The following is a 14,319-nucleotide window of genomic DNA, read 5'->3' as shown; positions in this document are numbered from 1 at the left end:
GCTGACAGCCGAGGGGACGGGCGGGGGTCCCGGTGCCCCTCAGCAGGCCCGGGCTGGGGCATGGCAGCTCCCTGCCGGCCCTCGTGGTATCGCAGGGTCCCGGTCATGCCCAGCCCCTCTGTGATGGATGCGGCGGCGCGGGTTTATTCTGTGCGCCCGGTTTATTCTGTGTTCATTGTATGCGGTGGGAGAAGCGGGAAGCGTGTGTGGTAGCGACCTGACATGGTTGGGGCTCCGGCCGTGCTCAGCTGATCTCATCTGACAGCACCCTCTGGGTATCCCCAGTGCTCTGCTCTGCCTTTGCGGGTTTTCTGCCCCTTTTTTTAGAACGGTGCATGTAATCTCCATAGGGCTGTGTCAAGCCCAGGAGAGACACAGAAGAGCCAGATTCCAAATCCCTGAGTGAGATGTGCAGCAGGACAGATGTTCCCACATCGATGCCCTGGGTTGGGCAGGCAGCTTTGAAGGCTTCTGCCTTTCCATGCTCTTTAAGCTTGGGACAGGCTGTTGCTTTGTTTGTTATTTGTATTTCTCTATTATAAACCCCTGCATGTTAACCCTTCAAGCTGCTACATACCTCCCATGTGCTGTTTCTGATACAGTCAAGGATGAGAATGAAAATAGCTTTGCTTTCACTTCTGTACGCTTAGTTCTAAGTTAGCATTTATCCTTAAAAAACCTCATGCATTATCACACTGCTGTTATGCCTGATTTGCAAATGTTTGGAGGAAGAGAATAGTTGAAATCCCAGTGGCTTCCATCCTCAGTGGGGGGGATGAAAAAGCCAACTACTCTGAAAATATTTCTTGTTGTGTTAGGTAACCTCTTCTGAAACTAGATCAGCTGCTTGACAGGTCCTGCCTGCCCCAATGGCATTTTAGCTGTCAGAACACTTAGCTCTTTTTTTCCCCCTCTTTCATTCCCATGTCTCTCCTAAGGTATGTTTACTTAGCAACACAGATTAATTTCACTTATACTTACCTGCTATAAATATTAATGTGCTGCATTACTTCAGAGATTTCTTCCCCCTCTGACTTCTTTACCCTTTCCACTATTCCTTTTCCCATACATTTATGGCATTGAATGCATCTAGTGAGGATAGATAGGTCTCTCTTGGCATCTTCCTTCTTTCTCCCATTTGGATGCATCTTCCTTCTTTCTCCCACTTGGCTGCATAGACCCTCTCTTTGTTAAATATTTTATATATATATATGAACAATTAGTTGTATTCTCTAAAGCTTTTCCATCTGCAACAGCCAGGCTGTTTCCCAACCAATTAAATTAAATTGAAATCGTGCTGATATTTGGATACTACTTAGTTGTTAAATATAAAAACAACTCCCTGTGGAGCCTGATAAATCCAGAGGATGCAGCCTTGGGTGTATGTGTCTATATTCTCTTTGTCCCATGACATGATATGGAGGTGTGTTCTGTACCAGAAATAAGTGTGTGGCATATTCCTGGCCTGGTTTTGGGCTTCGTAATTACTTCTGCTTTCTCAGACTCCTCTTGCAGTGTAAAGTGAACTTGATTTTCATCACAATCTTAACTGCTATTGTTTGAACACTTCTGCATTTCCTGTTGCAGCTTCCTAACCACACATGAGGGCTGGGCTGCCCTTTTAGCCTCTTAGATATCTGGGGTGGGTTGTTTCTCCCGCCTTCTGTTAGAGCTGTGCTCCTCCTTTGCCACAAACTTCTTGTTTCTTAATCAGAACTTTATCATTTCAGATGATTCCCCTTCCTCAGCTGCTGAGGGTTTGTGAGCAGGGCAGACACATTTTTAGTCCTTAGGAAGGTTTTGGTCCTAAGCCTGCCACACTTGCCATTCTCCTGGATCCCTGTCAACCGCAGCAGCAGGACTTGATTCTTTCAGCTTTCAGTGAAATTGTTTCAACCAATCTGTATAAACTGATGGTAGCTTCCTTTGGCTGTCTCCAGGTTACCTCTTCAAATGAAAGCTCATCTTGCTCAATAATTTTATCAGTAGGGTGGGGGTCTGTCCTTGCTGTTTCTGAGCAAAGATTATCTGGTGACTGCTGGAACTTAGCTGCTTCAACTTGTGGGCAGGGGAGAGGCATGTGAGTGTGCAAGCATATGGCTATGTCTAATTCTGTTTCCAGGTCACTAAGAATTTTGAGGACAGAAAAGGATTCTCTTTTTAAATTGCTTGATGTCTTTTTGCTTCAGAGATAAACTTCTCAGGCAAGGAGAAAGGGTGAAATTGGTGTCCTCAAACTGGATTTCTTGCATTAAGTGTGCCCTATAAACTGTTATAATTGGCTCTTACAGATTCAGGGGAATAGCTGATCTGAATCACTCTGAAATTGGATGGCTTTTATTTATAGGTTTTTATCTTGTTCTCATTGCCACAGAGCATCTCATGAGCATTCATTTCAGGGCAGTTCATGCAAAGTGTTGATTATACATTTACAGCCCTCTGGTTGCTTGATGACTTGTAAAATTCCTTTAATTGTCTGTCCAGACTTTTGCTGTTTGTTTTGGCCTTTGGTTATGCAGTCACTCTTGAGAAATAAGACTGCAATCTTCAATCCTCCTTACAGCAGAGCAGTTGTCTTCTGATGTCCATGCTAGCAAAAAGTGGTGGCAGACAGGGCCATGCTACAGTAAAGTACAAAGATGCCATGAGGTCCTTGCTGCTAATGCTGATGTATTGTTCAATGCAGTTCTTGGCTGATAATTACCTGTATTGAAAGTAATCTGTTGATTCTTGGCCTGATAAAGTATTTTTGATACAAAGTTACCAAAAAATTGTATCTGTAATTTCTGGAAAATGCTATTTTCCTTTGTTTATTATATCTCTTTCCTGAGAAGTGAAGAAGCTGGGCAGGCAATCTGGCCCTGGCTGCTCTCACAGTTCACTTGTCTTCCCTACCCTGAGGGACACAATATGCTTTTATTGGAAGGGACCGACTGACCCAAAAAGAGAGGATACACTGGGTATATATTGTTCTAAAATGCACAGTTTGGGAAAAAAAATATGCTAAAGCAAATTAAAACCTAAACCATTGGACTTCCCCTCCTTAATCCCAGGAGAACAGCTTGAGCAGGAAGTACAGTCCTGGAAATGTGTTTGGGAGTGTCTGTCATGTTGTGCTTGGAAGCTCCTTGCTGGTAGAATGTACAGGAAATATTTTCCCCACTTCTTTATGGGGAAGCTAAATACAACATTTCTCTACCCCTGGTTCTGTAATTGCTGATAAACAATGTGGTAATTGTGAGTTTACTTAATCACTGATAAGTCCAGTCTATCTCACATAGATCTGGAGGAACTAAAATGTAGCTGGGCCATCAGAAGCTTCTCATGAAGTATTTAGTAAAGTTAGGAATGCCTAATATTTAAAGATGCTCTAATCAGTAAAGATTATCTATTGTTTCTTGGTTTTCTCCAGCTGATGTCTTTCAGGCATAGCCAGAGCTCTAAAAACTGAAGGTTTTGGAGGCAGTGGCCCAGAAGAATGAGCTGATTCCTGCTTTAGGCAAACCTTGTAGTGCCCCACAGGTACCTGTTTCCTCTGGTGCCAGCTGTCACCATTTGGGAGATAAAACTGTTTCAGTGAGGTGATCTGTAACTTCCCATCTTTTAAATTTCTACTGAAAGCCCTGTGAGGAAACCAGGAGGCCTCCACCTCTTGCTGGGTGTGATGCTGTTGTTGTTAAAAGATGATTTCTCTCCAGCTGGACAAGACCAGGCTGTTGGAGCACAGATAATTTTTGTGTGTGTAAATGCATTCATGTGTGATGAGACTCTGCTGTTCCTAAAGCAGTTTGATGGTTAAACTGTGACAGAAGACCTGTCCTCTAAAATATCTGCTCTGCTGCCTCTTATATACACCCTGAGCAGGTTTCCTCTAGGATCTGCATGAAATGCAATGTCCCCTTAGAGGTGAGAGCAGTATTTGCAGCTGAGAAGGAGGATGATGACAGTGGGATTGGAGCCTCACTGAGAACCGCAGAGAAACACTCTTAAAACTTGCAGAGTGCATGGAAAAAATCTTCATTTTAAAAAAGAGATCTAACTCCTTTTGTAGCGTATCTCAATGATAGCTTGATTTCAGTTTTCACCTCTTGAGTTCCAGTGGCACATAAATTCTTGTGTTTTGAAAAGGAGCTTGTAATTTGAAAATGCAAATAGCTTATGATGCTGTAATGAGTCATTATCTGACCAGTATTGATTCTTGCTGTTTAAGAAATAAAAATAAGTTGAAAAGGGCAGGGTACAGTAGGATCTACAGTCATTCTGGGAGCCAATGACATGTTTATTTAAGTGGAAAATGCTATTTTGAGCGGAGACTGCCATCCACAAAGCAGTCTGCTGGAAATATTTTAGTGTAAGAGAACTGCCTTTATGCAGGGGTAATGCCTGAGGATTTCCAGTTACTGGAAAAAATCCTGAAAGATCTAAAGCTGCAACTCTTCTGTCTTGGGAAATGAAAAAAAAAAAGGAAATAGCCTTTGGGCAGCTTAGCTCAGTGAAGCTGCTCCCTGATCACAGCCTGCAGCTCAGGGTTTCATTCTTCAGTCACAACAAGCCACATCCTCCCAGGGCCAGCTGAAGCAAGGGGGCTCTTTGCAGGCTTTGCAGTCTTCACGTCTGACTCTTGCTGATGCCATTAGCAAGAAGTACAAATGGAGCTGCTGCTTTGTGAGCAGTGCTGCCTTCATATGAGCTCCCCTGCCACTTAAGAGCACTTAGGCTGGTCAGCTGCCTGCTCCAGGTGTTCCAGCTGTTTAGTTCAGTCTGAATTAAAGATACCTCCACTCTGTGCCATTGATTTGCCTGAGTGTCCTTTTAATTTGATTATTAGGTAGTGACAATGAAGCTCATATCTTTTGCATAAAAGGGGAACCTTGGAAGCAGGAGAAGAAAGAGGTGATACTTATTGGAAGTAGTCAGTGATTTAAACAAGGCACACACTGTTTCCTACCTTTTGGCTGGAAGCTGTTCCTCCGGAGTGCTCTGTTTAAAGGGGTAAAAAATTATGAGGGCTAAAAACCATTTTTGCATTTCTGAGTTGGGCCATATAAAATTACTGTCAACCCAACCATCTGCAAAATGTCTTATCACAATACTGCAATACTGCACTGTATGTGCTCGTGTGTTTTAGTCAGCACTTGGGGAGGCTTCTGTATATAGGGGTTTGAATGTGTCAATAGCTTTTTGCCCAAATAGAATTCCTCTGAATATGCATCTTATCAGCGTTGCTCATTGCAGGCTGCTCTGCTCCGTCGCTGTGAGATGAGTCACACCGTTTAACAGCTTGTTGCTTCCATGGTGAGACGCGCCCTTGCCGTGCATGCCAGTGCTCATGGAGCTCCTGGCAAATGCCCTGTGACGTGAACTCCCCATGGCCCCGCGCAGTGGAACGCCCCTGGCACTCGCTGAAACGCCTTGTGCTGCTGTTGGGTGCGCTGCTCCTCCTCCTCTTCCTCCCAGGAGACTCCTAAACTGAGGCTTCGTGGAAATAATGAAGTTATTGCAACGGTGGGGGCTGTTTCAGGGTGAAATTACTGGGGAACTTAAGGGCACAGTGTAAACTTCTTGTATTGAAGTAATCAAAGACATTAGAGTATTTCATCTGGGCTGTTTTGAAAGAAGTGTTTTATCAGGGATCACACTGTCCCTGTACTGAGCTCATAGCAGAGCTCAAGAGGTGGCTTTGAGGCTTGAGCTTTCCACTGCTCTGCCAATGGAGAAGCACAGGAGGTCTTGGAGAAGTAAATTCCAGAGATGTTGTCTCAGGAGTTGGACTGCAACTTGTAACTGAATTAAATATCAGAAAAGTGAATTTTAATGTGGAAAGTCAGTCCTGTCCAGGGAACTGTGGCTGTTCTATTCTCAATGGCTGCTAGAATGTTCCTTCTGTTTTGATGTACAGAACTATCATATTTAAAATTGCAGCAAGAACTTTTAAGACTTGTTCAACTGGCTTGGTTTAGCTTCAACAGCTGACATCTGAGAATTGTGTACATTAGGATTCTTCAGAAAAAACCCTGAAACAAAACATGTCATGCTTTTCATCTTTTCATTTTACAGGATGATGAGAGGGAGGGATAGGGCATGTGCCTTGCATGTGTAAAGTGCTTTGCTTTCCAAAGGAGAGCTGCTTGGTAGTTAGAGGTAGTCTGACTCTTCTGAGTGGTGCAGGACCAACCCTTTCACTCAGTCCATCTAAAAATGGAGTTTTCCACAGGTCCCTGAAGCTCCTGAATGGACTGCAGGGAGTCAGCTGATGTCTGTGAGCTTCTTCTATAGTAGCAGGTATCCTTTGGAGCCTGCTGTTCCTTGTAGTTCTGAGTCCTGGAGCATCTTCAGTAGGAAACAGGGTGTTACACTGGAAATTTAGCTCATGAGTTGCTGTGGGGCAGGCAGGGAAGTGACTCAGCTCTCTGACCTACAGACAGGAGCTAAACCTAGGTACAAGAGGAAGTGCTAGGTGATGAGATAAAGGTGTTTCTGGAATAAGGATTGATTCTTTTTTTGTTCTTCTTTGTTTCTGTTGTCATTCTTTTTTGTTTTCCTTTCCGAAGTCCTCCTCAACAGTTTTAAATAGTTTAAAGACAAACAGCTCTGGGCATGTTCTTCAGAGATGCTGTAACCACTGCATTTAAATACAGTGCTTCAAGATGTGGTAGGAAACAGCTAGGTGATGTATTGTCTTCCTGAGTGAGTGAAGTGCAAACCTTGAAATGACAGCCTCCCCTTTGCCCTTTAACATTGCAGAATGGTTAACAGCTATTTAATTCACACTTTAACCATTTTTTTTTTTAATGTAACATCTAGTGAGTTTGATTACTGCGAGTTTGCTCTGGTTTTTTTTTCAGCTGAGTTGTGCTTACATGGGGGAGCAAGCTTGTGAATTGAAAAAGTGAAGTGAAACAGGACAACTTAGACCTTTTTGTTCTTTGTGGTGTTTCTTCCTCCTTGGTAGTATTTTGGTTCAGCTGCAGTTATTAGAATGTGAAAGCCTGAATTCCACCTCTTAATGAATCTTGAGACAGTAGCTACCCCTGTAGTGTGGATCGAGTTTAATATTCATGAACTTGTCAGTACAGTTGCAGATGGGAATCAAATATTAATATATTATCTCTTGCTTTTAGTGTTTGCCTGCCACTGCATCCCTCAGCACTTGGCTGTGTGGCTGCCTTGGTGCTGGGAGGGAATTGTCCTTCAGTGCAGCTTCTGCTCTGCTCCTGTATCTCAAATTAGAGATTATCAGGGAAAACCAATATGAGCAGAGCATGTTTTCAACCCCCTTCCCAAAAGCTGCCCATAGTTGTAGGATACTTTAAGGCAAGGGAGGTATTACTAGTTAACATTTATAGTATGACTGGAACAGAGTTTGCACAGTCTCAGTGGGTGAAGTGAATATTTTTCACAAAGACTTTACAGATCCCTGGCTTCATCTTGTGCATCATGCTGCAAAGATAACAACTGTGCCACATGCTTCTGCAACCCACACTTCTGGTCCTTGAAGTGGAATTTTTCTCCTTTACACATAAACCAGAAACTGCTCTGGTGGGGAGGAAGCTCTGTTTAACTTAGATCTGTTCATGTTGACCATACATGGCTGAGGCAGTTATTTTGGGGCAGTTTCTATCTGCTTCTCATATGACTGAGGAAGTTCAAGCTTGACTTTGCCTTGAGGAGAAGGGAAAAGTTTGAGAACGTTTTTTTTTTAGTATTTGAGGAGAAGATGGCATGAGCCAAAATAAATTTTTAAGCTTGAGCACTTGCTCATGTCTTGGTCCTGAATTTGAGAAGTGCCCCATTTAAAAAGTAAAGTAATAAAAAACCCAACAAAACCAAAACTAAACAGCCCCCTCCTTGCAAACAGCCCCACAAACCCCAACCCAAAATTACTCAGCTTCTTTAAAATTTAAACTTGCAAGTTTGATTTTAGGACAAGTGAGCACAGAATGCCTTGAGCCGAAGGGAGTACAAGACAGAGAGAGCTTGAGGTGAGAAGCAGTCTGTGTCAGAATTTCATTTGCTTGCTGAGAAGTGGGACATCCTGGACATACTCCACCCTCCTTAAACTTCACTTTGGTGGTGAGCATTCTCTGCATGTGCTGTGGGAGATGCTGAAGAACCCTGAAGGGTGAGAGATACCAGCAGGGTTTTGGTGCACATTCTCTTCTGGGGGCAGATGGGGAGTGATTTCCTGGCTGAGTGCTGATGGTTTGTCTGACGTGCAGCCTTGCTCTTTGTGGCTTGGCACAGGTTCAGTGCTCTGTGTGGTGTGGAAGCACGCTGTGTAAAACGTGAGAATTTCCTGCTGTGATAAGGAACCAACAGTTCTTCCAACAGGTGCAGTCTTTAGCTGCAGTCCTGGAGATGTAACAAAAATGTTTGCTGTCATGGGCCTTCAGGATTGTCAATCTCAAACTGAGTCTGGCCTGAACAGTTCAGAAGGCAGAGCTTTGCTTTTGCTTGCGCTGCTATGATAAGAGAATTAGGAGGGGAAGCTGTGTTCAAGAATCTCTAATCCATGATGGTGACTGTGACTGAAATGAATAATCTTATTTTAAAGGGTGCTCTAAACCACTAAAGCTTTATAAATATTAATTTTGTTCATTTGTTTCCTAATAAAAGGCTTTTATTCATGAAATCGCTGTTTATTTATTAACCTGACAAACTAATAGCAAGCTCTCTTCTTTCAGTGTATGCATGTGCCATATCACAATTCTGCTTGTCACCGTAATAAGAACTTCATTCATCTGCCTTAAAATGTCATTGATAACAACCTGGCAGTGGCCCAGCTTGGAGCAAGTTAACTACAAAAGGCTGCATTGTAAACCTTTCTGAGACTACATGCTACATTAAGTCTAAAATTAAAAAAAAAAGAGAGAAAGAGAAATGTTCAGGCTGGTCCCAGTGTCATACAACTGCCAAATAGCTTCAAACCTCTGGAAAAAAATGGAATTCTGTATGGAGGAATTCTGGCTGAGATGGGTTAGTTTGGAATGAAGGATGCATTCTGCTCACTTTGAAATCTTTGGGGTACACTGAATTTATAAGCCTCATCTTAAAATGAGAGGGAATGCTTTGCTGAACCACAAGCAGCTAAATGAGAGCTTGGGCATGTAAGGATCTTGTTATTTCCTCTAGTCTTGTCTTTCTGTGACCAGGATAAAAGCTGCAATCTGAAAATAGTCACATGCCTCTGGAGTTAACTGCTAGGAGTACTGGGAGTTTGTCTTGGTTATAGAAACCTTCCCTGACCCCATCTGCAGCCTGGGCACCAAAGATGTTTATCCTCCCATAAGTTCACAGAGTGCAAGGAGGGTCTGTCACATGCTGAAGTTCAAATATCTGTGTCTGCCAGCTCCTCTGGAGGGTCCTGAGCTGCTCCTTGCTCTGCAGTCCTGTGGATGGGGCTTCACATTCGCGGAGGCTTAGGCCTTCCTGCCTTTGACTCTCCTGTTCTTAAAACTATTACAAATTAAATTAGTAGCCTGGGTGAGGGTGAACTGATCTGTCCATGTGGAGTTTGTGAACTTTATGGACAAAAGTTTCCAGGGATCTTTAAAATGGGTCATGTCCTGTGCTGCATGTGAGGGCAGTGGGGTTTGGTACAGCCCCTGACTGACCTAGGCAGTCTCACTGAACAATTTAACAGCTGAGTTGACTGTGAAGCTTTAACACATCTTCATCCAAGGTCTTCTGGGAGCGCTCTAAGCATGCATTAAACACCATGGTTCTCATCCTACACCCCAGACATGGCAAAAGCTCAGGCAATGTAGGGAAGGGCTTGCTCACAACTGATGGGTTTAGAGTTGGGTTTCTTAACTGGAACAAGGACTGCAAGAGTCTTTAAGAACTAAAAACCCAAACCCTGCAATTTCATGCTGCTTCACTTCTGTGGTTTTTGTTTTGTCTCTTTCTTAAGTATAGTGTATGGACAGCGCCATGGGTTAGGGAGCACTTGAGCTTCATCTTCAGAGACTTTTCGTATGTAGCCTTCTGCTGAAGTCAATGGGTGTGGAGGTAAGCGGTGCTTCCTGACAACATCACTGCCACCCACTCTGCAGCCTGATGCACACAGCACTCCTTGTATTTGAGCATTGTTTTTCTCCAAAAAAGTCGCATGCAGTTGCACAATAAAGACACGGCTTATTTGTGTAATGCAAATCTGTTCCTGCTTGTTGGTACAAAGTGCAAGCAGCGAGCATCAAAGTGCGGAGACTTCACAGATCCTGCATGAACACTTGCCACTGAACTGCAGTGACATCCTGCATTATGTCAGAATAAAGGATGACATCACAGTTGGTCTGTGAGTGAATGGGATTTGAACTCAGGGTTGAATGTTGCTGCCTGGAGCATTTGTGCTGCTGATGCTCAACACCCTTTGCTCTGCTACTGTTTGTTTGTTTATGTATTTTTACAGCTGCTGAGTTTAGTTTCGCAAAGGTTAATTATTTTATCAGGAGCCAGTCAGAATGAGAGTTTCCCGTTTCCTTGTCTTTCTGTTGATTTCCTTTCCTGTTGAAACACAACTTTCTCTGTTGGAACAACTCAGTTGCTGCGCTCTTCAGTTTCCGTCTGGTGGTTTGAAGTGTCTGAAATGGCCTGATATTCTCACAGAGCTATTGACAGTGGGGTCTGGTGACTAAATTGTTGTGATAAAACAAAAATTCATTGGTTGATGCTGTTGAAATCCGCTGACTTTTCTATGCTCCTAATAGAAGGCTTTAAAATATCCAGCTGCAGACTGATCCTCTCCAAGCATGTGACACTGACATCAGTCCTAGAAGTGAGGCGTTGAACTGCCTCCAAAAATGAGCTCATCGGGTAATATTCAATGCACTGATTTAGCAAAATATTAATTAATTTGATTACATGATCACCTGTACATACTGTTTGAAAGATGGGAATTCTTTCCAATTTTAGTTGCCACTGTTCTAGATACCAGAGTTACAAAGGTCCTGTTGATAAGACACCATACTCCCACTGTATGCTGGGACCTGGGCTTGGCAGAACCTATCTCTAATTGCCACTAATTTGCTCTGACACTTGGCAGCTTCTTGACTTTTCTTCTCCCTGCATCCCTCCCAATAAACTGCAGGGAATAAGACAAGATTCTATTGTCAAGCCATTCATCCCAGCCACTCATAAAACTTGCTTAATTTTCTTGTGGCTCCCTTGACTTTTTTAAATGGCTGTGTGAAAACACAGCCCTGTGCTTTCCCAGAAGTTTGGGTAGTGGTCCATCTTCATCTTGACCTGCCTGATGCCAAAGCTGAGTGACCATAATGAGATTAAACCCTGGCAGAACAACCCTGGAGGCTTCCTCCCCTCCTGCAGCTTGAGGTCAGCAGCAGTAGCTGAGACTTCCTCTTACAGCCCACACAAAGGGCATGAATTCGGGCAACACTGGACTCATGGTGACCCCAAATACTTGCCTATTATTTTATAAACTTGAAGAAATTTTGTATTTTCCTTTAATTACAGTAGCAGCACATTCTAGATGCAACTGTCCGAGCACATCAACATGTATCTGATTTGAAACATGGGCATAAGAGAAACAGTTTGTTAGAAGGGTTCATGTGCATTTGTGCAGAAACAGTTTTGTCTTCCTCCCTCCACCCAGTATTTTCTGCCTGTTACTGCACATTGCAGGATTGTTAGTTTTGGATTCTGTTTCCCTCTGAATGCAAGTCTTTATGGAGCTGCCCATAATGTTGCTCTTTTCTTTCAAGAAACACTGCTGCTAGCTTAAGACAGAGGAAGATGCTGTGTGTTACAGGGCTGTAAACGATGCCTGAATTGCAAACTGTTGTGCAACTGAAGAATGGTATTGTGCAAAACAGAGTGGAAAAACGGCTGCTGGTGAGCACAGAGAGTTGAGGCAACGAGAAGCCCTACTTAGAGAGCAAGAGGAGAAGCTGGGCTTGAAGAACAAGCAGTAGAAAACAAGATAGGAAGGCTCCGTTCCTGCAAGAGTAAATGATCCCTTAGAGCAGCCAAGGAGGCTGTTTGATGTGAACTCTGTGCAAAGTTCAGTGGAGAGTGTGCTCCAATGTCCCAGGCGATGCTGCTTCTTCCTCCTTCTTGTTTACAAGACGCTGGCATGATTTCAGAATCAACTACTAAAACATCCTTGGTGGGAGAAGAATTGGGATGACAAAATACTTCTTTGCATCTCAAAAGTTATTGCTTCAGCAGTAACTGTTGAAGCTGGCTGAGTGGCTGCTGCCTGGTTTTGGTTAATGTCAGGAATTGTGCTGGTGGGAAGTGAGTCCTGGGGTGGGACTGTGCAGTCCCCGTCGTGCCTCAGCACAGTTCTCAGCATACTTCAGATGCTGCCTCTGCAAAATGATGAAATAAACTTCCTCTTTTCCCAGTAAAATGCCTGTGGTACACCCATCATGGAGTTGTTTTTGTCCATCCTTATTTAACAATAACAAGGGTTGTGCAGAAAACGTGCAGGGCATGGAAATGGAGAGCTGAGCCCCATCTATCCTCTGCTGCTGAAGGGTGGGAGGAGGTAGGGAAGCATGGAAAAGAGGAAAACAGCTTTGCCTGTGCCTGTTTTGATACTGAAGAGCTCTTCCCAGTGATCTGAGAAGGGGGTGGGGAGAGAACCAGATGCTCTTAGGAAGTTCATACCATTGTTAATAATGTAATTCACAGATGGTGGTGAAGGCCTTGAAGAGGCTTTCATGCAGTACTTACGCTCTGTAACAGATCATCTCATAAGGGCTCACAAATAGAGATGACTTAATCCCAAGGATGAGTCTACAGTGATCTGTTTGATGGTAGGCCTGCAGATCACTGCAACCTTTTTAAACAGTTAAGAGCCTTCAGGATCCCTGGATGCTGAGCACTAGAATTGGACCAATCCCTAATTAAATTGTCAGGATAAAGTGTTCGTGTAGCTTTGAGACTTTTCCAATGAAAATGGTTCTTGTAATTAAAAAACAAGTTCCTTTGTCCTGGTGCAGAAATCAATGCAGGTAAAGCACGAACATCAGTTTGTACAATGACAGCTTGTTAAGAGGCAGTTCTGCTTTTATTTCCATTTGTCTGCTTGGAGCTGGAAGCAGAGCTTGTGCGTGTTCTGAATAGCTGTCAATACTTTGTGACAGCTAAGGAGGATTGTGCCTTGCATGTCCTCCTGTTGAAAAAGAAGTCACTCATACCTACCAGCTTTACAGCAAATGAACAGGCTGCTGGTTTTCAGACATGTAGAATCAGGAAAGATTTAGCTCAAGTGCTTGCAATAAAATTCAATATTTGTATGTTTGTGAGAGGGTTATTGATAAGATCTTCACTGGCTGCTGGTCAGCTTTTGCTGTAAGCTGTGTAACTACAAGTATTTATCAGGGACTTGTAAGCAATACTGGCTTGCATGTGTAGCACTAGAAATCAAAAGTTTCAAATAACATGAGAACTGATCTTGGCTTTGTTGTTTGTTGCTGTCTTTTCAAGTGCAGCTTCTCCTTCTCTAAGAGACATTCCCATTGTGGCTTTTATTATTATTAACTTCTTCAAGTTTAAATTGAGTTTAGTAAATTGACTTCTTGTGATGTTTGTCATGTGATGGTTTATGAGCTCTCAAGAATGTGCTCCTGTGACTTAGCCATGTATTTGCCTGTACCAATGCAGGCTGTATCATGTGTTCTTGTTGGTCTTGCATTTTGAGCTAAGTAGTGGAGGGGGTTGGGAGGGAAAAAAAAAAAAAAATGGGGGGGAACTAATTCAGGGCTAAGCTACCAGAAATTCTCAGACTGCTTAATTTGTGACCTTGTTCCCTAGTTAAATGCAACCCAGGATTTTCTGCCTCTTCCATAGTTTCACAGAAGCGTTTTCTGCATTAAAAGCTGAGTTTTTCTCTTACTACCCTTGTTAAAAATCAGGAAAACCCAATGCTTTGGTAAAAGAAATACCTTAACATCTTGGGAGAAAAGATTTTTTTAATCCTTGATGGGTGGGTGCCTTAGCTGAGAAAGTTAGAAACTGTCTTTCTGATCCACATTTTTTGCATATATCGACTGTGGCATCTGTAAAGCAATATCTTTATTACTGCAGTAAAATGAACAAAGTTGAAATGACTGCATCTGTGCCAAGAATTTTTGGTTTCTCCACGATGGCCAAAGTTTTGGAGCATTAAAAGTGCTATCAGTGAGTCTCCAGCTCCTTGTCCCACTGCCTGCCTGTGATGTCTGTGTCCAGTGGAAGCAGAGCCCTCCCAGGAGTGAGGACTCACAAGGTTTGTTTTAGGTTTGTTTTAAGAAGCACTTTCCAGCATTGGGCATCCTGTTTATTTTGCTGACATCATGTAATGCTGGTTTT

General features: G+C 43.1%; 1 protein-coding gene across 1 annotated transcript in view; it reads left to right on the top strand.

Annotated features, from left to right (window-relative positions):
- SSH2 (slingshot protein phosphatase 2) overlaps positions 1 to 14,319 on the top strand; it is an 88,296-nt gene that overhangs the window by 337 nt on the left and 73,640 nt on the right. The gene's annotated exons all lie outside the window — the stretch shown is intronic.

The sequence above is a fragment of the Molothrus aeneus genome, chromosome 20 (genome assembly GCF_037042795.1).
Source record: "Molothrus aeneus isolate 106 chromosome 20, BPBGC_Maene_1.0, whole genome shotgun sequence".
NCBI lineage: Eukaryota > Metazoa > Chordata > Aves > Passeriformes > Icteridae > Molothrus > Molothrus aeneus.
This window is presented reverse-complemented; position numbering and strand designations above follow the sequence as displayed.